We start from the raw sequence: 21,384 nt of genomic DNA on the forward strand, positions 1-21,384 counted from the left end.
AAATGCTTTTTCTGCATCTAACGAGATGATCATGTGGTTTTTGTCTTTGAGTTTGTTTATATAATGGATTACATTGATGGATTTTCGTATATTAAACCATCCCTGCATCCCTGGAATAAAACCTACTTGGTCAGGATGGATGATTGCTTTAATGTGTTCTTGGATTCGGTTAGCGAGAATTTTATTGAGGATTTTTGCATCGATATTCATAAGAGAAATTGGTCTGAAGTTCTCTATCTTTGTTGGATCTTTCTGTGGTTTAGGTATCAGAGTAATAGTGGCTTCATAAAATGAGTTGGGTAGAGTACCTTCTACTTCTATTTTGTGAAATAGTTTGTGAAGAATTGGAATTAGATCTTCTTTGAAGGTCTGATAGAACTCTGCACTAAACCCATTTGGTCCTGGGCTTTTTTTGGTTGGGAGACTATTAATAACTGCTTCTATTTCTTTAGGTGATATGGGACTGTTTAGATGGTCAACTTGATCCTGATTCAACTTTGGTACCTTGTATCTGTCCAGAAATTTGTCCATTTCGTCCAGGTTTTCCAGTTTTGTTGAGTATAGCCTTTTGTAGAAGGATCTGATGGTGTTTTGGATTTCTTCAGGATCTGTTGTTATGTCTCCCTTTTCATTTCTAATTTTGTTAATTAGGATTTTGTCCCTGTGCCCTTTAGTGAGTCTAGCTAAGGGTTTATCTATCTTGTTGATTTTCTCAAAGAACCAACTCCTCGTTTGGTTAATTCTTTGAATAGTTCTTCTTGTTTCCACTTGGTTGATTTCACCCCTGAGTTTGATTATTTCCTGCCGTCTACTCCTCTTGGGTGAATTTGCTTCCTTTTTTTCTAGAGCTTTTAGATGTGTTGTCAAGCTGCTAGTATGTGCTGTCTCCCGTTTCTTCTTGGAGGCACTCAGAGCTATGAGTTTCCCTCTTAGAAATGCTTTCATTGTGTCCCATAGGTTTGGGTACGTTGTGGCTTCATTTTCATTAAACTCTAAAAAGTCTTTAATTTCTTTCTTTATTCCTTCCTTGACCAAGGTATCATTGAGAAGAGTGTTATTCAGTTTCCACGTGAATGTTGGCTTTCCATTATTTATGTTGTTATTGAAGATCAGTCTTAGGCCATGGTGGTCTGATAGGATACATGGGGCAATTTCAATATTTTTGTATCTATTGAGGCCTGTTTTGTGACCAATTATATGGTCAATTTTGGAGAAGGTCCCGTGAGGTGCTGAGAAGAAGGTATATCCTTTTGTTTTAGGATAAAATGTTCTGTAGATATCTGTTAAGTCCATTTGTTTCATAACTTCTGTTAGTTTCACTGTGTCCCTGTTTAGTTTCTGTTTCCGCGATCTGTCCTTTGAAGAAAGTGGTGTGTTGAAGTCTCCCACTATTATTGTGTGAGGTGCAATGTATGCTTTGAGCTTTACTAAAGTGTCTCTAATGAATGTGGCTGCCCTTGCATTTGGTGCGTAGATATTCAGAATTGAGAGTTCCTCTTGGAGGATTTTACCTTTGATGAGTATGAAGTGTCCCTCCTTGTCTTTTTTGATAACTTTGGGTTGGAAGTCGATTTTATCTGATATTAAAATGGCTACTCCAGCTTGTTTCTTCAGTCCATTTGCTTGGAAAATTGTTTTCCAGCCTTTCATTCTGAGGTAGTGTCTGTCTTTTTCCCTGAGATGGGTTTCCTGTAAGCAGCAGAATGTTGGGTCCTGTTTGTGTAGCCAGTCTGTTAGTCTATGTCTTTTTATTGGGGAATTGAGTCCATTGATATTAAGAGATATTAAGGAAAAGTAATTGTTGCTCCCTTTTATTTTTGTTGTTAGAGTTGGCATTCTGGTCTTGTGGCTGTCTTCTTTTTGGTTTGTTGAATGATTACTTTCTTGGTTGTTCTAGGGCGTGATTTCCGTCCTTGTATTGCTTCTTTTCTGTTATTATCCTTTGAAGGGCTGGATTCGTGGAAAGATATTGTGTGAATTTGGTTTTGTCGTGGAATACTTTGGTTTCTCCATCTATGGTAATTGAGAGTTTGGCTGGGTATAGTAGTCTGGGCTGGCATTTGTGTTCTCTTAGTGTCTGTATAACATCTGTCCAGGCTCTTCTGGCTTTCATAGTCTCTGGTGAAAAGTCTGGTGTAATTCTGATAGGCCTTCCTTTATATGTTACTTGACCTTTCTCCCTTACTGCTTTTAATATTCTATCTTTATTTAGTGCATTTGTTGTTCTGATTATTATGTGTCGGGAGGAATTTCTTTTTTGGTCCAGTCTATTTGGAGTTCTGTAGGCTTCTTGTATGATCATGGGCATCTCTTTTTTTATGTTTGGGAAGTTTTCTTCTATTATTTTGTTGAAGATATTAGCTGGCCCTTTAAGTTGAAAATCTTCATTCTCATCAATTCCTATTATCCGTAGGTTTGGTCTTCTCATTGTGTCCTGGATTACCTGGATGTTTTGAGTTAGGATCCTTTTGCATTTTGTATTTTCTTTGACTGTTGTGTCGATGTTCTCTATGGAATCTTCTGCACCTGAGATTCTCTCTTCCATTTCTTGTATTCTGTTGCTGATGCTCGCATCTATGGTTCCAGATCTCTTACCTAGGGTTTCTATCTCCAGCGTTGCCTCGCTTTGGGTTTTCTTTATTGTGTCTACTTCCCCTTTTAGTTCTAGTATGGTTTTGTTCATTTCCATCACCTGTTTGGATGTGTTTTCCTGTTTTTCGTTAATGATTTCTACCTGTTTGGCTGTGTTTTCCTGCTTTTCTTTAAGGGCCTGTAACTCTTTAGCAGTGCTCTCCTGTAATTCTTTAAGTGACTTATGAAAGTCCTTCTTGATGTCCTCTATCATCATCATGAGAAATGTTTTTAAATCTGGGTCTAGATTTTCGGTTGTGTTGGGGTACCCAGGACTAGGTGGGGTGGGAGTGCTGCGTTCTGATGATGGTGAGTGGTCTTGATTTCTGTTAGTAGGATTCTTACGTTTGCCTTTCGCCATCTGGTAATCTCTGAAGCTAGCCGTTTTAGTTGTCACTGTTAAGAGCTTGTTCTTCAGGTGACTCTGTTAGCCTCTATAAGCAGACCTGGAGGGTAGCACTCTCCTTAGTTTCAGTGGGCAGAGTATTCTCTGCAGGCAAGCTCTCTTCTTGCAAGGCAGGTGCCCAGATATCTGGTGTTCGAACCAGACTCCTGGCAGAAGTTGTGTTCCACTCACTAGAGGTCTTAGGATCACGTGTGGAATCCTGTGTGGGCCCTTGCGGGTGTCAGGCGACTCAGCTGGCAAGGTAGCCCGGGGCTCGAGTCGAGCGGAAGGGACTTGTGCCCCAGATCAGGCCCGGGTAGCCTGCTTCCCTATGTACCACAGTCTCAGGTTCCGCGCGATTGGATTGGGGCAGGCGCTGTGTTCCACTCACCAGAGGTCTTAGGATCCCGTGGGGAGTCCCGTGTGGGCCCTTGCGGGAGTTGGGCAAGACTCTGCTGGCAAGGTAGCCCAGGGGTCGAGTCTCGAGTCGGGCGGAAGGGACTTGTGCCCCAGATCAGGCCTGGGTAGCCTGCTTCCCTATGTACCACAGTCTCAGGTTCCGCGCGATTGGATTGGGGCAGGCGCTGTGTTCCACTCACCAGAGGTCTTAGGGTCCCGTGGGGAGTCCCGTGTGGGCCCTTGCGGGTGTTGGGCAAGACTCTGCTGGCAAGGTAGCCCGGGGCTCGAGTCTCGAGACGAGCGGAAGGGACTTGTGCCCCAGATCAGGCCCGGGTAGCCTGCTTCCCTATGTACCACAGTCTCAGGTTCTGCGCGATTGGATTGGGGCAGGCACTGTGTTCCACTCACCAGAGGTCTTAGGATCCCGTGGGGAGTCCCGTGTGGGCCCTTGCGGGAGTTGGGCAAGACTCTGCTGGCAAGGTAGCCCAGGGGTCGAGTCTCGAGTCGGGCGGAAGGGACTTGTGCCCCAGATCAGGCCCGGGTAGCCTGCTTCCCTATGTACCGCAGTCTCAGGTTCCGAGCGATTGGATTGGGGCAGGCGCTGTGTTCCACTCACCAGAGGTCTTAGGGTCCTGTGGGGAGTCCCGTGTGGGCCCTTGCGGGTGTTGGGCAAGACTCTGCTGGCAAGGTAGCCCGGGGCTCGAGTCTCAAGTCCCTGTAATTCTTTAAATGATTTTTGTGTTTCTTTTTTAAGGGCTTCTACCTGTTTACCTGTGCTCTCTTTTATTTCTCTGAGGAAGTTATTTACGTCCTTTTTATAGTCCTCTATCATCATTCTGAGATGTGATTTTAAAACAGAGTCTTGCTTCCCTGGCTTTTTGGGGAAACCAGGGCCTGCTGTGGTGGGAGAACTGAGTTCTGATGATGCCAAGTGGCCTTGGTTTCTCTTGCTTATGTTCTTGCCCTTGCCTCTCGCCATCTGGTTATCTCTAGTATTAGCTGGTCTTGCTGTCTCTGACTGTGGCTTGTCCCTCTTGCAAGCCTCTGTGTCAGTACTCTTGGGGGACCAGTTCTCTCCAGGAGGAATTTGTGTATGAAGAACTGTGGTACAGGGTCAGCTCTGGGGTGCAGACCGATACCAGAAGGATCCTGTCCCCAGCTGTTACTTGATTCCTGTGTCCTGATGGCTCTGGGAGGGTCCCTCTTGGGCCAGGAATTTGAACAGAAATGGTGGTCTTTCCTGTGTTTGCAGGTGTGTCAGCTCTCCTGGGAGACCAGCTGTTTCCTTGTGGTATTTGTGTATGTAGCACTGTGGCACAGGATCAGCTCAGGGCACAGACAGAAATTGGAAGGCTCCTGTCCCAGGCTGCTCCTCAGTTTCTGTGTCCTGATAGCTCCAGGAGGGTCCCTCTGAGTAGAAGTGGTGGTCTTGCCTGCACTCACAGGCTTGTTCATACTCCTGGGAGGCTAGCTCTCTCCCAGTGCTATTTGGATATGGATTCTTTCTTTTTCTTTTCTTTTCTTTTCCTTTTCTTTTCTTTTCTTTTCTTTTCTTTTCTTTTCTTTTCTTTTCTTCTCTCTTCTCTTCTCTCTCTTCTTTTCTCTTCCTTCCTTCCTCCCTCCCTTCCTTTGCTCTTTCTTTCTTTCTTTCTTTCTTTCTTTCTTTCTTTCTTTCTTTCTTTCTTTCTTTCTGTGACTTCTATCCCTGACTTTCAGCTTGATCCATACACACACACACACACACACACACACACACACACACACAGAGACATACACACACACACACACACACACACACACACACACACACACACACATATGTGTGTGTGTGTGTGGTGTACCTTTCCATTGAGGTATTTAAATTGGCTTATTGAGATTTTCATGTATAGCAACAGTTCAGTTTGGGATTTTTTTTTTTTAGAAATGCAAACTGGTTTTTGATTGATTTCCTTAATTTATTCATTTTGTCTTTCTTCAAGATGTTTGACCAAAGTTAAAGTCATTCTTTTGAGTTGTTTTGTTCAGGACATTCTTTTCAGTCATTTCATCAGGGGCCATTACTATGGGATCTGTGTTTTTTGGAATTATACTTGTTATTCTGGTTTTTTGTGTTGTTTTTATTTCTGCAATAGGATGTGCACATTTGAGATTAGTTCTTTTTGGTCCAACTCACTTTTTTTCTTCCAGCAGGAATTTTTACAATGTTCAGTAGGAGACTAATTCATAGCAGGCTTAGAGTGTCAATTTCCTCTATTTAGTATTTAAGGCAAAATCCTTTGCTTGTCAGTTATTGTCTGGTGCACGCAGATGTTTGGTCAAGGAGCTTGGAAAATTTTTCTTCTGGCAGTGTGCCTTCGTTTTAAGGCCAGATGGGGAAGCTGGATTGCCTCAATTAGGCAGTGAACAGGCTTTGGTTAGTTGAGAACGGAGGGAGAGGTCTGGTTCTCCTGGCCATGTCAGAGGAGGTGGCAGTCCCTGGCAATCAGCTTTGGAGCTATAAAGTCCCTGGTGGTGAATAAGCTGGAATTTGCGAGCATAAGAGGAAATATGGGTTAGAAAAAATGGTGGAACCTGACAAGAAGCTATAGAGTTTTGAGGTAACCTTCACTTTAGGCTCTTATTCGCTTTTGGACACAATGTGGAAAGGCAAAGAAACTCACTAGTTGTTATGATTTTCAAACTTCTAGCTGAGTAAGCCAGATTTTGCATTAGAGGATTCTTAGCTTTCAGAAGTTCCAGCTAAATCCGTAGAGAATTTCCTATTGCAGCATTGCTAAATTAAGAATTATCTAGTTCTCTGTAGTCCATGAGCTAGTTATTCAGGAGAGAGGAAAAGGAAAGGGAGGAGAGAGAGAGAGAGAGAGAGAGAGAGAGAGAGAGAGAGAGAGAGAGAGAGAGAGAGGATTCTTCATAGGCAACTTTAAAGATTATTTTAACATTAGGCTTTGCAAGAAATGAGATAGAAAACATTGATTAAAATGAAAAATTACATCACCCATACTTATTTAATTCTCACTCTTCCTAAAATGTTAAATATTATGGGCAGTCTTTATTATGTGATGTATGTGGGATTAAATGAGTAAGCCATATTAAAGAGAAGGATTCTTGTTGAAATAGAAAAGAACTTTGAGTTCCTAAGCTCAGGTGAACTGACTATATATACATGAATTCTTTCTGTGATAAAAATACAAGGAAGAGCTGGGCGTGGTGGTGCACACCTTTAATTGCAGCACTCGGGAGGCAGAGGCAGGCGGATTTCTGAGTTCGAGGCCAGCCTGGTCTACAAAGTGAGTTCCAGGACCACCAGAGCTATACAGAGAGAAACCTGTCTTGAAAGAAAAAAAAATACAAGGAAGAAAGGGTTTATTTTGACTCCCAGTTTGAGGGTACAGTCCATTGTTGTGGGGAAAATTTGGTGACAGGAGCATGAGGCAGCTGGTCACAAAGCATCCATAATGAAGAAGCAAAACAAGATGAATGCTGGTGGCTACATCTGTTTTCTCATTTTCATTAAGTCCAGGTCCTTAGTCCAAGAAATAGTACAGGCATTTAGGGTCTGTCTTCCTCTCCAATTAATCTAGAAGCTCCCTTCCAAACACACCCAGAAGTCACCTCTTAGGTGGTATTAGAGCTTGTCATGTTGATAATATTAATCATCACAAGTCCATTCCTTGTCAGCATGTGATCCTCAAGATATAATCTTCCACTGTTTGTCCTCATTGGCTTGTGGCCATCTTAAAGTGCAGAATGTGTGTATTCAAACTTCGAAAGTGCCCGTGGTCTTTAACAGCTCCAAGGCTTTTCAAAATGTACACCCAATCTTGGGCATTCTCTCAACTGTGAGCCTCTGTAACAACCCAAACAAGTTATATGCTTCCCCTATATAATAACACAGAATAAATGGTCCTGATATGGAAGAGAGGGATTGGGACATAGCAAGGAAATATTAGACCAAAGTAAAACTGGAGCCTGAAAGGGAAAACATTAAATCCTGTAAGTCCATCACGGATATCTGGAGCTCTGTGATAGAACTTCTGAGATCCAAAGGGTTTGGACCATGCTTCCCAGCTCTGATGATGTGGAAGATGCATCCTCTTTTTTGAGATGGTGTCTGGCTATCTGTCTCAGGTTGGCCTTGAAGTCATGGCCATGTAGCTCAGGCTGACTTCACATTGGCTGGTTTTCCTACCTCACCCTCTCAAGTGCTTAGTTTGTAGACATGCATGGTTGTGTCTCACTTATTGTTTCTTCTTTATTAAATCCCCACTAAGAGATATATTCAGGTATTCTAGACATTCTCTTCCACCCAGTCATCTTTTTTTTATGGAAAATTAATTTCAGCTTTTAATTCACTTAAAGCTTTTTAATCTAAAACCTCTACCATGTCTATGAGCCAATGTAAACCTAACTCAAAATTCCTTTTAGCTTAAAATGATGGTGTGTAGTATAGTATTCCTATAAGACTTCATATACTATGTACATACTTGAAAAACACATCTAAAAGTGAAGATTGTAATGGCTGCATGAAGTTTGTTTAGCTCACAGTGACAGTGAAGATGAGTTGTCAGGGATCTCATTTAAATGCATATTTATTGTGCTATGTTACATCCAGTGATGAAATCCTGTCATCTCTGCCTAGCTGTCCCTTTTCTCCCTCATCCCTTTTCTAACAATGATGCTGCTTTGTTTTCTTCAGAAGTATTTTGTTTATTTATTCTATGTGTATAGATGTTTCTCCTGCATCTATTCCTGAGTGCCACATGTATGAAGTGCCCTTGCTAGAAGTGCCCAGGTTAGAAGAAGGGATTTGAGCCACAGACTCGGGAATTACAAGTGAGCTGTCATGTGAGTGCTGGGAATCAAACCCTGGTCCTCTAGAAGGACATCCAGTACTCTTAAATGTTGAACTATTTCTCCAGTCCCAGAGATGTGATTTCTGAACCATCTGCTGTAGCAAAATTGAAACAAAAATTCCTCAGTAGAAGACTGGGAATAAAATATAGAAGATATAATTGTTACTGTTTCTATAAGGAACATATTACCTGAATTCATCTGAAGTGGCAGCCGCAGGATCTCTTAGAATAGCCTGCAGGTCCATTCACACTTTCCTGAATGTCTCCTTAAAGATGAACAAGAAAATGCTATACTTATAAAATAAGGCCAACGTTCCTCTTTTTCATAAATAAGAATGCTGATTTCATTACCAGAATCTTATAAGATTTAGTCCTTTCCCACCTTTAGTGAGTATGAACTCTAGGCATCTCTTGCAAACATTTATGTGTGTGACTCCTATGGTGGTCAGGAGTTTTAAGGATACATTGTTAATCTATTAACAGGCCAGTAAACTCTTTACAAGGTATACTTTCAAGGCAAATAGTTTCAGCGTCTCAACCATATGGTAGGGTTTTTCAAGGAATCTATTAGTTACAGTGTGGCGAGGCACTGTGAAGAGGAATGTAGCAGCTTACACGATCTGTTCCTTGAAGAAGTGCTGTGGATTTCCAGAATGGAGACTGACAGGCAATCCCACTACTCTTCATTGTTAGAGGGCTTCTGGGTTATGGCTTTTTAATGTAATTTAATAATTTAATGAATGGTCTCATTTTTGCCTTTGGTCTTTTCAAACTTACTGTAAATGTGTAAAAGGGGATTTTTGAAGATACGTTTAGAGTATACCATGTACTCTCAACACTGGATACAATTGTACTATTGAGTAATTATTGAGGTTTTTTTAAATTGTTTTCAGGGAGAATGGAGCTTTTGGTGAATTTCTCTTCACAGAGTGGCAGACCTGTATTCATAGCCAGCCTGTGCTTTGGTGCATAACTGAGCTTGTCTTAGCCTCGATGCTTTGCCTCTGAATAGGTAAATACGTCTAATGTGCTTGATCTTAATAAAGTAATAGGAACACTTTCTTAGCACATTGTTTGACAGATGGCCCTAATTAGCAAAGTATTTTTACTGTGATACCTTCAAGTAAACACAAGAAGTGTTGATTTGCAGATCTGCATAGAAGCCTGATCTATTTTTCCACCAACATATATTACAGAAATTACTTCTAATAATAGGCAGCACGACATCACACCTGACATCGGAGCCATTACAACAAATTTCCATTAGCTATGGCTTCTGAGCTCTTTCTAGACTGTAAAATGTTGATGGCAAGGTCAATGGTAGGGAAATATATTGCTCCCTTTCTGTTTTGTAAACTGAAAATTATCTTACAGTATATTCTAATCACAGTTTCCCCCCACCCCTCAACCAACTTCATGTCCCCTTTCCCTCTTTTTTTTTCCTTTAGGAAATAAATGGGCCAATTAAAAATAAACACAGAATAAAACAAGGCAAACAGAGAAAGACAACAAAAACCCCCAAAGAAATAGAATAGGCACAAGGAACATACACATGGAGACATAATACACAGGCACTCATAAATCTATAAAAACAAAACAAAAGAAAACAAAACCAAAATCAGAAACCACAATGTATAAGCAAAAACCAAGTAAAGTGAAAAACAAAAAATGCCGAAACAAAGCACTACGAGACAAAACATTTCCAAAAATACCATTAGTATCATTTTGTGTTGGCCATATACTGCTAGCTATGGGGCCTACCCTTATGTGGTTAATATACCCTGTGATACTCCATTAGAGAAAACTAATCTTCCCTTTGCGAGTGGTTGTCAGTTGGAAATAGCTTCTGGGTTAGGGATGGAAACTTGTGTTCACTTCCCCTCCCACCTTTGGGAGCCTGTCTGTCTTGGACCTGTCCAGACCCTGTGCATTCTGCTACAGTCTCTGTGAGTTTATCTGTGCATCAGTTCTGTTGTATCTGGAAGACACTGGTTCCTTAGTGTCTTCCATGCCCCTGGCTCTTCCATATGCCTCTCTGATGCCAGAGGAGGAAGTTTGATGAATGCATTCTATTGAAGACGGAGTTTTCCATAATGTCTCATTCTTTGCACATTGTCTAGCCCTAGGTCTCTGTATTAGTTCTCATTGTCTGCAGGAGGAAGCTTCTCGGATTCTGGCTGCAAGACACTGATCTATGATCACAGCAGAATGTTGTTAGGAGTCATTTTATTGCTATACTTCTTTAGTAGAACAACAATATTTGGGTTTTCCCTTCCATGGATTATCTAGTCTCATCCGTGGCCATTCAAGCCATTCAAACATGGGTTCTATCTTCTGGAGTGGCTCTTAAATACCATCAGGGAGAAGTTGGTTATGCCCACAATATGTGTGTACTGTTGCACCAGCATATCATGCTAGCAGATCACAGTTGTAGATAATAAAGGTTGTATCTAGGTTGGTGGTTGCCTTTCTCCTTTAGTAGCATGCAGAATACCTTCCAGTAACCAGGCTCACCAGTCCACAGGGATGAAGGCTCTATTTAGGCACCAGATCAATGTCTCCATGTTCTGTAAAATAGTAGCTATTGTCTTTGGCAATAGGGCCTTAACATCATTATGTGGAGAGAGACCAATACCCTTGGCAATAGCCTGAGTTATTTGGATGTTTTCATGGATACCCTTTGGATGACAATTCAAATTGTCCTGTTCTCATCCATGTTCCTGGAACTGGAGGTTTCAGGTCTAGTAGGGGCTTTCTCTTCCCAGATATGTGTTGGTTCTATTTAAGTTTCTTTCATGTATGTTTATATATATATGAAGAAGCTTATATAGTAATAGGTTTCCATATAACTCCTCAAATGTTCCTTAGTGTTAGCTGTATTTCCCTACATCTCCCCTTTTCTTCTTCCCTCCCTTTGATGTACTTACTTATCCTATTCCAGTCTCCCCAAACCCTGTACCTAAATATATATATTCTGTTTCCTCTACCTAAGGTGTTCCTTCACTCCCCCCAGTCTCTTACTTTATACCTAACCTCTGTGGTTGTATAGATACTAGAACACCTATCGAAGAGCCTTAAAATGTAACATTCACGTATAAGAGAATACACAGCACATTTGTCTTTTGGGGTCTGTGTTACCTCATGCAGGATAATTCTCGTTCCATCCACTTACCTGAAAATTTCACGATTTCATTTTTTTTTAAAAATAGCTGAGTAGTATTCCATTGTGTAAATGTACCACATTTTCATTATCCATTCATTGGTTGGTGGACATCTAAGCTGTTTCCAGTTTCTGATTATTATGAATAGAGTAGCAATGAACATGGATGAGCAAGTGCCTCTTTGGGAATGTGCCCTAGAATCGTATAGCTGGATCCTGAGGTAGATCTATTGCTGGCTTCCTGATGAACTCCCACACTGATTTCCATGGCCGCTGTCCAATCTGCACTCCCGTCAGTGTTTCCCTTTCTTGTTCATCCTTGCTAGCATGTGCTATTATTCGTTTTATTTGATCTTGCCCATTCTGCAATCTCAAAGTAGTTTTGGTTCCCATTTCCCTGATGACTAAGGATGTTGATCATTTCTTTAAGTGTTTCTTATCTATTTGTGTTTCATCTTTTGAGAATTCTGTTTAGTTTTGTATCCCATTTCAATTGAGTTATTTGTTTTCTTAATGTCCAGTTTTAAAAAATTCTTTACATTTTAAAGATATTAACCCTCTATAAAATATGTAATTGTTCAAGCTCTTTTCTCATTCTGTAAGCTGTTGTTTTGTCCTAATGATGGGGTCCTTTGATGTACAGACGATTTTCAGTTTCATAGTTCTGTTACTAATTGCAGTTCTTATGCCTATACTATTGGTATCCTGTTCAAAAAAATATTTCCTGTGCTAATGAGTTAAGCGTATTCCTGACTTCTTTCTAATCATAATTCAGGGTATCTGTCCTTATGTTGAGGTCTTTGATCCATATGGAGTTGAGTTTCACGCAGGATGATAAATCTGGATCTAGTTGGATTATTCTACATACAGCCACCCAGTTTGACCATCACCATTTGTTGAAGATGCTGTCTTTTTATGGTGTGTATTTCTGGCTACTTTTCAAAAATCTCGTGTCTATGGGCTATAGACTTATATGTATGTCTTTCATTCCATTGATCAATTGTCTGTTTTTGTGTCAATACCATGCTGGTTTTTTTTTTATTACTATAGCTCTGTGTAAAATAGTACAATTTGAAATCAGAGAGGATGATATTTTTAAAAGTTCTTTTATTATTCAGAATTTTTTCAGCTATCCTGGATATTTTGTTTTTCCAAATGAAGCTGAAAATTGTCTTTTCAATTTCTGTGAAAAGTTAAGTTGGGATTTTGAGGGAGATTATGTTGAATCTATAGGTTGCTTTTGATAGTATAACCATTTTTACTATATTGATCCCTTTAAGCCATAAGCATGGAAGATCTTTCTGCCTTCTGATATCTTCTTTCATATCGTAGAATCTTTGTTGTACAAGTCTTCAGTGTTCAGGGTCATGTATATATAAAATTATAACATCTGCAAATAAAGGTACTTTGACTTCTTCCTTTCCTAATTATATCCACTTGATTTCCTTTATTGGTCTTACTGTACTAGCCAAGAGTTCAAGTACTATATTGAATATGTATGGATAAAGTGGGCATCCTTATCTTGTTCCTGATTTTAGTGGTAATGCTTTCAATTTCTCTCTGTTTAGGTCAATGTTGGCTGTGAGCTTGCTGTAAATCACCTCTATTATGTGGAGGTATGTCTCTTGTACCCCTAGTATCGCCAGCACTTTTATCAAGGTGGTATTGGATTGTGTTAAAGATGTTTTCTGCATCTAATGAGATGATCATGTAGATTTGTATTTTATTGTGTTTATATATAGTAGATTACATTTATCAATTTATTAGGTTGAACTATTGCTACATCTCTGGGATGAAGCCTAGTTGATGGTGGTAGATGATCTTCTTGATGGGGTCTTTAATATAGGGTCCAAGTATTATATAAAGAATTTGTATACTTATGTTCATAAGGAAGATATTGATCTGTGATTTTCTTTCTTTGTTGGATCTTTGTGTGGTTTAAGTGTTAGAGTATTTATGGTCCAAGGACAAAACATTATGCAATATTATTTCTTTTCTATTTTGCAGAATAATTTGAGAAGTATTGATGCTAATTCTTCTATGAAGAAGCTCAGGTAGAATTCTATACTGACTCTATCTGGCCACGGCTATTGTCATTTGGGAGACTCTTAATTACTGCTTTAATTTCACAAGCAGTTATGGATATGTTTAAATCACTTATCTGATCTTGATTTAACTTTGATAGGTTTGGTTTATCAAGGAGTGTATCCATTTCTTTTAGATTTTCCAGTTTGGGGTATCAAGACTTTTATTTTCACAGTATAGATAGGACTTCTGGGGCAGGGGCGGGGGTCTATTAAAAATTCACCGTTGGCCATAGCAGAAAGAGATAACTTGAAGGCTGTTGGGCAAAAAGGTGATAACCTCTTGGAGGAGAGAAGCTGAGATAAGTGAAGTGGTTTGGCTTAGAGTATTGTCAGATATACTGCAAACATGTGACTCTGAAACTTCTGTGTTATCTTGGAATTAGAGTTGCTTATGTGTGAGAGGGATTGCTTTTGTCCTATCTAGTACACTTTTTTTTTTGTTCCAACACCAAATCTCCAATTCTTAATCCCTCCTTAAAATACTCTTGGATTCTAGCTACTTCATTTATGTTCCAATACCCTCTTAAAAATGACTGACCAATTACTTTTCTACCTAGCCATCACCATGTGCCTTAATTGCTTGGTTGTGTGATGAAAGGGTGGTCACAAGTATACACTTTTCTCTGTGGGATAGGAACTTATCACAAATGGGAGCTTTACTTCAGAGGCTGATGTTTGTAAGACTGCATCCAAGTGAAGAGACAAAAGGAGGCAAATTTGTGTTGATATTTAACTGCGGTGGGGTGATATGAATATGCTTGGCCCAGGGAGTGGCACTAATAGGAGGTGTGGCCTTGTTGAAGTAGGTGTCGCCTTATTGGAGGAAGTGTGTCACTGTGGGGGTGGGTTTTGAGACTTTCCTCCTAGCCACGTGGAAGTCAGTCTGCTCCTGGCTTTCTCTGGATGAAGATGTAGAACTCTCAGCTCCTCCTGGGAGCTACCATGCTCTCTCCTTGATGAGATAATGGACTGACCCTCTGAAACGGTAAGCCAGCCCCAATTAAATGTTGTCCTTTATACGAGTTGCCTTGGTCATGGTGTCTCTTCACAGCAATGGAAACCCTAACTAAGACAGATGGGATAGGAGTTCTGTTGATATTTGTTTATCATACTGGTTAACAGAGTGAAAGCATCCTGGTGAGAGATGGCTATTAGTACCAGAGTATGGTAGACTAGAAACTAGAAGGCAAACTGGACAGTGTAGTCAGGACAGAAAAAGTAATTCTCGTGTCAATAAAGAATATAATTCTGATCTCTGGCCTATCTAGGATTAATTTATCCATACAGATAAAACTATGGAAGCCTCAGGACTCCACCAGTCCTTTGTTTGGTTAGGGCTTTTATTATGGTGATAAAGGCACAGCTTAAAGCAACTTAGAGATGAAAGGATTTATTTCATCTTATAATTTGAGGTTATAATTCATCACTGAGGGAAGTCAAGGGTAGAAGCTCAAGTGAGTCAGAAGCCTGGAGGCCAGAATTGAAGCAGTGGCCGTGGAAGAGTTCAGTTTATGGTCTCGCTCTCCTTGGCTTTCGCAGCTTGCTTTCTTATAGATGCCAGGACCATAAGCTCAGGTGTGGCCCTACCTCAGATATGTTAAGCCTTTTCCGCATTAATCATTGATCAAGAAAATGCCCCACAGGCTTGCTCACAGGTCTTTTTTTTTTTTTTTTTTTTTTTGAGAAACACTTCAGACAGCTCTATTATTTTAGAACCGGCCAGGTAACACAATTGCTGGGCACAGAAATCTCTTGCCCTAACCTTATCAGCTAGTCTGTATCAGTCATCTGCCGGTGGGCACTGGTGGCCACCAGTGGTGGAGGTCGCCGGTTCTGGCTGCCCCAAGACCATACTTGGTTTTGCATCCCTTTCATTCCAAAGCCTGGCCCTGAAGAGCTTCCCTCTTTACTGCGTCTTTTCTCCTCACAGGCCAATCTTATGAAGGCATTTTATCTATCAACGTTTCCTCTTTTCAGATGACTATAGCCCGTGTCATGTTGACAAAAAACTGACTAACACAGACACGGACTCAACAAGGATGTATATCTTTCCTCAATGGACTCCTCATAGTACAGGAACAATGTTAAGGGTATTGGTCCTTCTTCAGGTTTGACCTAAGGATGATATCTTTGGATGAGGTCTCCTTCCCTCATTTGGGAGATAGGGCTATTTCTTCTGCAGTGGGTTTCAACTTTGTAGATTGGACACAGCTCCTAGGGACTGGTATACCTGGTTGGCTTTGCTACTCTCAGTTAAAATATCCTGGCCAACAACAGTGATAATAGGAAGAGTTCTTTGACCAGGAGCTGGGTAAATTCCAATGGAAGCAATGAGACTACTGCTAGACAGGATCCTCAGGTTTTCTAGAGAAAACGGGCAATTGATTCGGTCATACACTGTGTTTTTAATATATCTTTTTCCTCCTTCAATATTTCCTCTCTGGTCATTGAGGTCACCGCCTGGTTATTAAAGATCTTAAATCTCTGTCTTATTAGATGGTGTTAGGAGCTATGTTCCTGTTAAGTTTTTAAGTTTTCATCTAATACCTATAGAAACTTGGCTAATAAGCCAAGCTGAAATGGCTTGGCATTCCTGCCTCTTGGGGTTCAGGTTAATATACTTATGCATGTTTAAGTATCCTGCATGGAAAAATATGAAGGTTATCAGATGCTTTCTATGTTAACTTTTTATAACTTGCTGTAGTTAATGTATTTGATAAGGGCCCTTTGTGTGTTCTTCTTTTTTAACAGACAGGGGGTCATGCACTCTGTGGGTCATATTTCTACATTTTGTACATTTGTGGTCAGATATGACCATCAGGGCTTCATTTTATGTACAGAAATACTGTTTAACTGGCTGTAAATAGGCAGTAAGCCTGAGCCTCATCAACCTAGATACGCACGAAGGTCTAGATATAAGACTCTTCTTCATGCATGTAGCAGGTGGTTAGGATGTTAAAGATGTCTTGCCAGGTTGGCTCAGCAGCCTCCTGAAGTCATTCATGAAGATAGGTAGATTCTGGGTAAATGACTTTAGCTTGGGTTATATTGGAGACAGGTCAGATACAGGGAAGGGGACAGATATCCTGATAAAGCCCCCATAGCTATTGTGTGAAAGAGAAGGGTATTCTTCAGAAGGAGAGAAGCTTTCGTTTCCTGAGTTCCCTATATAAAGTTCCAGAGTGAGTGAGGGGAAGAGTGGGTTAAAGCAGTAATCCGAGAGAGCCCTGCAGGTAGAAAGGAAGGCCGGGAAGAAGGAGAAGGAGAGGTAGGTGGGGTCAGAGCTGCCAGGTGAGGGATGGCGAGTGGGCCAGTGGCTGATGGTTAAGCATGGGCTTGAGTGCACACAAAAGGAAAATCATTGATGACCCCATCTGTGGCTGAGTGTGGGAAAGATGAGCTAGTGTAAGAGTTCAAGATGGCAACCAACAGCTTAGCTTTCTCAGAGTTTAGGGTCTGTGACAAGGCTGTGAAGACTTGGATATAAGAGATCTCAGAGTCTGTTCCTATATGACAAGAAACAATACCTAATTAGGGGGATGGAGTCAAAGCTCATGGTGCAAGCATTGCTGACTCGAGAGTGTGTATCAGGACTAAGATTTATTGGAAAAGAATTTTTCTCTGTTTTCTTTTTGAGAGTATATGGATCGAAAAGATCAATTTTTGAAAATACATCTCTCAGGTCAATTAGAGGGAATAGGGACATAAAACATACTTTGTGGTTCCTATTGGGAGAACAATGTTTACCCAGATGGCCTCCTTTGAAGTCAAAAGACCTCTCCTGCTGTCCAGCATGAGCCCTGGGCTCTATGTACCGACTCTCTGAGGTCTGTTGTAAATTGTGACCACCCTGAAAAGAATTATTCTCCAAGCCCATGGAGGTAAAAACTAGTTTCACTCTACTGCCAAATCCATTTGGTTGGTCAGGCTAGACACTCCTAAAATAGAAAATTTTGCAAATTGAAACTGGCCAGGAATCAGTTGTGAGGGAAGTGGAAAATTCATTGCTCTGAAGAAAGTGACGGCCTGGCTACCTGTAGATTTGGATCTTGGATCCAACTGAGAGAGGAAACCGTGGGTACAAGCAGCATCAGCCACAGGCTCTGTCCCCTCCTACTCTGGAGAGCAGTATCAAATGCCAAGAAGAAAAGATCTGACTAGGAGAAGGAAGAAGAACCACAGAGAATGTGTGTGGATCCTACCTTAGATAAGCTGCCACTGCTAACCACATTACCTATTAAAAGTCAGAGTCTCACCAGAAAGAGGGCAAAGCAGAGCTTACCTTGAGGGGCTATTGGGGACCATTTTTTCTATATTACCATTGAGTTTAACCAAAGGTAGCCCTGGCCAGAGCCCTTCAGTTGCAGAAGGCAAGGGGGTTCCGCAGTAGGCTGAAAGGCACCCCTTGGCTTTCATTCTGAAGGATGGCTTAGTCTCGCATCACAACCCAGGAGGTCTTCAGCTCTCTTTGGAGAGCAGTTCCAGCCAGAGAGCTTCAACTGTTTTCAGGCCAATCACCCAACTACCACAAGCATTAGAAGAAAGAGGAGGCAAGAAGAGTCTTCATATGAACAATCAAAACGCCACCATGGCGGCGATGCTGACTATCTAAATGCCCGTGGTAAAAAGTGTTCATCAGACTGGAACAGCTAGAAAAAATGTTTTCATAAAGGGAATATTCTGGAGGAGAGACTTAATGAAGAAAACACTTTGTAGGAAGGGTGGGTAAATTCTGAGGGAGAAGAGTCACTTCCATGAACAGAATGGGAGACCTTTTATACAGCTAAAGGAAGTTACTTGGTCATACGTGTCCACTGTGTGTGGTTGTAGCTAGCTGGGTAAGTTACATAGCAAAATGCATATAGCACTATTTGCCTTACTTGATTGGTCACTGGGATAAGGATCCATGGGTCACTAGAGTGAGGTTGTAGGTGTTTGCAAGTGACATCACAAGTCACGGGCGGGGTGGGGGTGGGGGATCAGGTTCTAAGTGGACAGGGCCATATTGTGAACATATGGGAACTTCTACTTTTATTTTTGTCCCTTTTTTCTCTACATGAGTGGTTCTCAACCTTCCTAATGATGGGACCCTTTAATACAGTTCCTCATGTTGCAGTGACTCCCAACCATAAAACTACTTTGTTGCTACTTCATAACTGTAATTTTGTTAATGTTATAACAAGGGGCTGCAATCCACAAGTTAAGAACCGTTGCTTTACACTAACGACTGAATCACCATGTTAACTCTTATCACTGTATTTTCCCAAGTCGTGTTACCATCTGTAAGAGGAAGCTCTTGCTTCTTCTGCTAGACACAATCAAGTTATTTAATCATCCTAGTCCCGGGGATAATTTTTTTCATGGTGTCCTAACTCGTTCAGGGTTAGTTATCACCAAAGGGGCAGAAGATAGCAGCATTTGGAAGAGGCTACAACTAAGCCTTTATCTCTGCTTAAGAAATCCCACGTTGCTAAAATTGTCTAGAAAATTGAAGGAAAAATTAGGGGTGGATAAAAATGAAGACTGTTAACAGGCTCTATACAGGTGCTTAGAGGGCATTACTTCAAGATGTGGTACAGCTGCGACCAAACTAAAGCTCTCTTAAATAAATTATCCTTTTTCATCGTGCATGCCCATTTCCTGATAAAGGATATAAACTGGTTTTCTAGTTATAACTCTGTCATACACTTTTCATTTCTGATTATATGTATGTATATATGTATATATATATGTATATATATGTATATATATAATCATATATATGATTTTCACACTGATATATAAAGTGTGGACTCCAGTGTAAAACTACAAAGTTTCTATTTCAAGTGACTAAATGTATAGAAGTTCACTGATATGTATAGACTTTGGGTTTTGTTAATTTTGGTGTGTGTGTGTGTGTTTTTAATTTTCAGGTAATTCATAATAAAGTTTATAAAATTAAAAAAAATTAAATTAGGTAAGTTTATCAATAACTAAAAGAAAAGAAAACAAAAGCAATACTATTCCCGAGGGTGCTTTTGATTTTGAAAAAGGTTGTCTGCACCCAAACTTCCTTGTTTCATCAGAATTTTGAGGAATGTGGTTAAAACTGAATCAGAGCTTTGAGAGAGTGTGAGAAAAGATGTCCTTCAAGGTGCCAGGGAGAGCAGAACTTTCCGTGGATGTCCACTCTCAAATACAAGTTCAACTTTCTCCTGTCTCCCTTGACCTAGTTTCAAATCTTACACTACACCTAAAGGGCCTGTGGTCAGAGATAAGAAATTTTTAGATTCTAGCATTTAGAGGCATCGCTTTGACTACCTCACCGGGCTTCCTTCCTTCCTGTTAAGGTTGCCTCTGAGTTAAAGCGTCCCACAGCCCATTCCCGCGGAGTGTTAGCTGCTCTGGATTCACCCATTCTTCTAGAATCTCTCAACATTCAAGCGCTTTAACTTTCACATCAATATTGTGTCACATAATCCTTGCTGGTAGTTCGATGCCAGAGATCTAGGCGCCCTGAGGAGACCTGCGCAGTAGCGACTCTTGTCTGTTCCTTTTGTGGCTGTTGGGAACGGTAGTTACCTGCCAAACTGATAGAGAAAATTGAAGAGTTACATTCAAAACAAAAAGAGTGTGTAGGTGTTTTAGGCTTTTGAAGGTATGTCCAACAAACTATGCAAGTTTTAGTTATCATGCAAACATGTACTAATATAAGTAAAAGACATTTTGCCGATTTTCCTCCTCCTATGTTGGCAATATGGTTGTTTGCAACTCTTAAAGGGCCAGAAGTCAGATAAGCAGTGGTTGGCTCCTTCAGAGTAAAAGCCTCTCACTGATCTGAGTCACTACCAAGTAGATGAAAACCCTTTCATCAACTACAGGTTAAGAAGTAGCCATGTTAACAGAACAAACAGCTTCTTTTTCTTTATAATACATATATTTAAGGACCTCATTTATGGAAAGAGTAGCTCTCGAATTTTATTCATGTTTTAATCTAAATTTTTTTTTTCTGGGAATTTCATACACAAGCACTGTGTTGACAGTCTCCCTACTCCCCCTATAGCTACTTCCATGTTCTTCACACTTGCCTTCAAATTCATGATCTCTTCTTCCATAATTATTGTTTTTCTACTGTTTTCTCTTTCATACAATTCATCATCTTCCATCTAAAATATTTACTAAGTCATATTAGTATAACATCTTCTGAACATATCAAAGTATGATTCAGAACATGTCTTGTCAAATGACACATTTTAGCTTTATTCATAATCGCTGTGATATCACACTATTTGTGGCTTGTTTTGATCAATTCTAAAAGAAACCTATTAATGTAATAATTTCACAAATGATCAGCTATCGCTGAAAATGCTAAAATTGATGTGCATTTATGATAAAAGCACTGTTAGGAAACGATGTGGGGGAACAATATCTTTACTTTGAAACTTTCAAAGGGATGAGCCCCATATTGGGAAAAAGTGAAATGTATTTCTACTTAAAACCATGAAAAGCCCAAAGGATTCCTCAATCTTTGTTTCTTTTCACCACTGTACAGTAGACACAAGACAGGGGAAAAGACAAAAATTATAAGGGCTCTACTTGCAAATATCTATCAGTGTTCACCTTGGAGTCTCCAAGACGGACCAATGAAGCTCATGAGCAAGATTTTTATGAAACATAAATAGTTAGCATTATGACAGTTCATTCAGTTTCATGAGTAGTTGAAGGTGGGCATCAGATATCTGTTGAGTGCCAAGACTTTGAGGGCGTAATGAATTGGGGAAGATACAGGCACATTGGAGTCTTGGCACCCTAGGGCTGAGAAAGATGATTGGCCTGACAGTTTTCAATTCTCTAGTTAAACTGAAGTGTGTCTATTGAATGGACATATTC

General features: G+C 40.4%; 1 long non-coding RNA gene across 2 annotated transcripts in view; it reads left to right on the top strand.

Annotated features, from left to right (window-relative positions):
- Window positions 1-14,348: 14,348 nt before the first annotated feature.
- Window positions 14,349-21,384, top strand: part of Gm29677 — a 167,544-nt gene continuing 160,508 nt past the window's right edge. For both annotated transcript variants that reach the window (XR_877523.2, XR_001782507.2), the window contains exon 1: window positions 14,349-14,500. This is a non-coding gene — a long non-coding RNA (predicted gene, 29677). The remainder of the gene's footprint in view (window positions 14,501-21,384) is intronic.

This window comes from Mus musculus, chromosome 18 (genome assembly GCF_000001635.26).
Source record: "Mus musculus strain C57BL/6J chromosome 18, GRCm38.p6 C57BL/6J".
In the NCBI taxonomy this organism is placed as follows: domain Eukaryota; kingdom Metazoa; phylum Chordata; class Mammalia; order Rodentia; family Muridae; genus Mus; species Mus musculus.